At 28.0% G+C, this 3,647-nt stretch overlaps 1 long non-coding RNA gene across 11 annotated transcripts; it reads left to right on the plus strand.

Annotated features, from left to right (window-relative positions):
* The first annotated feature begins 1,040 nt into the window (after positions 1 to 1,040).
* LOC114164753 (uncharacterized) lies at positions 1,041 to 3,294 on the plus strand. Of its 11 annotated transcripts, none has more exons than XR_014984548.1 (8): positions 1,041 to 1,543; positions 1,719 to 1,784; positions 1,879 to 1,989; positions 2,142 to 2,184; positions 2,281 to 2,360; positions 2,582 to 2,668; positions 2,826 to 2,911; positions 2,985 to 3,294. It is a non-coding gene; the product is annotated as an uncharacterized LOC114164753 (long non-coding RNA). The 11 variants fall into 11 exon arrangements; XR_014984547.1 differs by having other exon boundaries at positions 1,924 to 1,989; XR_014984551.1 differs by having other exon boundaries at positions 1,041 to 1,264; positions 1,462 to 1,543; positions 2,092 to 2,360.
* Positions 3,295 to 3,647: the final 353 nt, after the last annotated feature.

Consider the following 3,647-nt stretch of genomic DNA (forward strand, 5'->3'; position numbering starts at 1 on the left):
ACTTTTGTAGTGACTAGTCAGGGTAAATGAGCTCATGGCCAACAAAGTAACTCAAGAACATCTCATCTTGAGTGATACTAACTCGTTTAAATCCCCAAGGTCATACCTCCAACTACAATAATCAAATCTTTTATTTATCAAAATTTTTATTTCAATATTAAACCATATAATTATATAAATAAATAAATAGATAGGATCAATGAATAATTAAAATAGATATAAATAAATAAAAAGGGTCAATACGTAACTAGAGATAAATATAAATAAATAAATGAGAGTAAATATAAATTGAATAAATAGGACCAGTGCATAACTGGAGATGAATATAAATAAATAAATAGGATTGGGAACTAAATATAAATTAGAATGAGGTTAGGGACACCTCACTTAGGGTAAATATCGAGATAAAATAATTATTAATAGATAAAAAAATAATCAAAGTAAAAAGATAAAGTGATGGATGTCTCATTCCCTTACCTTAGTTATTGTGAAAATTATACCAAGGTTGCACCGAGACTTTGATGATATTTTTTTTTCCTCTTTCTTTCTTCTCTCTTTCTTCTCACATCCACGACTCTCCTTTTCTGTTTTTTTTCTTCTCCTCCCCTGCATTCCCTCATCACCTATTTATACTACTCTAAGCAATGATTAACATTACTTTTATTTGAACTAAATGATCCCTCACACTGTGCCAGTTACGTTACTAAGTAACTATTCATTCTTGATATTTTACTTTGCGATAGACATGCATTTAATGCTATTCGTGACTGTAAGAAAGAAATAATTTTAATTGGAATATAATAATAAGAATATATATTGATTTGTGCTTACGTGACTGTAAGGAAGATATCATATTAATTGGAATATAATAATAAGAATATATATTGATTTGTTATCGAGTCATATTTTTTATTTATTTTTATTTATTTTTTTATTTTATATTTTATTCAGTTTATGACTCTTCAATTTTCCAAGACTTTATATGCGAAATCACAAAACCACTCTATTAAGTTTATATATATAGATGTTCAATTTATAGATGTTACACAAACCTCTTCAGCTTCTTCTCTCTCTTCTCACTCACACACATTCAAATCGCAGTTTCTTCTCTCTCTCTTTCTAACTCACACACATCCAAACCTCTTCATCTTCTTCTTTCTCTTTCTCAGTCGCACGCAACATCATGGTTTCCAGATAATCTTCATCTTCTTTTCACTCACAGATAACACCATGGCGAAGAGTTGATCTTCTTCTCAAGCAAAGAGTTCATCTTTTTCTTATATTTTCTTTTATTTGTGATTTTTGTGTTGATTCTAACTTTTTTTTGTTTAAATGCTTGAAATGAAGAGGTCGAAGACATGCAAGAGTCTTAAAGAAACATTAGACATTTTCTGGGTTCTTTCTTTGTTCTTGATGATTTTCGAGTGTTGTTTTTCTCTAAGATCTACTTATTTTGGTTAGGTGAATGTTTTCAGATCTACTTTTGTTTTGGTTGATTTTTTCCTCTAATATTCTTGAGCACCTTCACGAGACTTAAAAAAAGGTAACAACTTCTCATTTTATTGTTCTTCTACCATGTTCTCAAATCTACGTTTCTTTAGGTACGAGATGTGTTGGATTTAGGTTTCTCTCACAGATCTATTTCTCTTTTGAATGATTTCTTTACTCTTAGATTTTCTTTTCCATGTATATTGTTCGATGAATTTTTTTCTTCTCAGATCTACCTTTATTTTGGTTGATGTTTTGCTCTGAGAACCTTGAGCAACTTGACGAATACAAAAAAGGTAACAAGAATTCTGTTTTTTTTTTCGTTCTTCTACCATCTTCGACTTTTTCACTCTGATCTATTTCTCTCTTGAATGGTTTCTTTGCTCTCAGATTTTCTTTTACATGTATTATGTTCGATGGATTTTTTCTTCTCAGATCTACCTTTATTTTGGTTGATATTTTGCTTTGAGAACCTTGAGCAACTTGACGAATACAAAAAAAGTAACAAGAATTCTATTTTTTTTTGTTCTTCTACCATCTTCTCAAATCTACTTTATTTTCTATTATTTTTATTTTTGTTTCTCATGGATATTTTTTTCTAAGATCTACTTATTTTTGTTCGGTGAATCAAATATTTGGAAAACACAATAAAGGTTGAATCTTTGAACCTTTCACTCTTTGACTACAACAATAAAGGTACAAAAGTTTTATATTATGTCGAATCCTTTGTTCTTCTATAAGATTTGAATGATTTTTTATTTTTTAAACGGATGAGTGTATATTTTTTGCGAGGTGGATCAAATCAAATATTTGAAGAACATAGTAAAGGTTGAATCTTTCAACCTTTCACTCTTTGACGACAACAATAAAAGGTACGTAAGTTTTATACTTTGGTAAGTTTTATACTTTGACTAATATTCTATTCTTCTCTAAGATCTAATTTTTTATTTTATTTTTTAAGTTTTTATTCTTGAGTTTTGATTTAAATTTTAGATTCCTAACATATTTTTAAATCTGGTAGATCATTCATCTCTTTGAGACAACAAAGATACAATTTTTTCGTCTTCTCTTTGATGTTTTCTACTTCTATCAGATTTAAGTACTTCTGCATGTCTTTTTTTGCTGTGATGAATGAAGTTTTTATTCGAGATCGATGACATGTTTGAAGAAGACAACATAGGTACAACATTTTTTTTCTTTTCTCGGATCTTTTCTGCTTCTACCATTTTTATGTACTTTGTTATGTATTTTTTCTCTAATGAATGAATGTTTTCTTCGTCTGTAGATTTTTTTTTTTTTGCGTATAGAACATTATAGTAATGAAGGTTTTCTTTCAGATCAATGAATTGCTCGAAGAAGACAACAAAGGTACAATTTTTTCGTCTTCCATACAAAGGTAGGATCTTTGAAGAACACCAGAAAGGTACAAGCTTTTTATCTTTCAACTTCTGTCGAGTATTTTCTTCTTCTACTAAATATAATTCCTTTGTTTTTAGATGAATGATTTGTTTGAAGAATACAGGTTGGTTTTTTCGCAATAAAAAAGACTTAGTGAGGTATTTTCGCAACAGTGGACTTTCAACTATTGTGTTCCATGGACCACTAGACCAAGTCCAATGCAATTTTGTGATAACAACAACGTCTGTGAAGATAGGTCGCGGCTAGATAAAGTTTTGTGCCTTTCACTCACTAAAGGAGAATGTTTATGTATTTTCGAAGTTGAGAGTGAAAAAACAAACATGCATGTAAAAGTTTTTTATAATCTACCATTGTTTTAATATATGTAGTTTACTATCTTCTCAAAAATATTAAGTAACCTGTCATTTTTTGTTATTTTATATTTTATGTACTTTCAGAAGAGTCATTAGTTAAATTGTTAAGAACTTTAATGAAAGTAATGGACAAAAATAAATAGTAAGAACTTTTTAAAATATTGTTCAACTTTTAAAGATATTATGTTAATATGATTTTTTGTATCACAATATATTCTTTAATAATGAAATTAATGGATAAAATTAATTATTACAAATTAAATAAATTAATTTAAATTAAATAAATTGAATTGAATTAAATTAAAAAAATATTAGAAATTAAATGTTTTACCGTCATTAATACTTTTCATATTCCAAGATTACAATTACGTTCAATGTAAACGTATT

Source organism: Vigna unguiculata, chromosome 9 (genome assembly GCF_037176805.1).
Source record: "Vigna unguiculata cultivar grain cowpea cultivar isolate G323 ecotype 2 chromosome 9, ASM3717680v1, whole genome shotgun sequence".
Classification (NCBI taxonomy): Eukaryota; Viridiplantae; Streptophyta; class Magnoliopsida; order Fabales; family Fabaceae; genus Vigna; species Vigna unguiculata.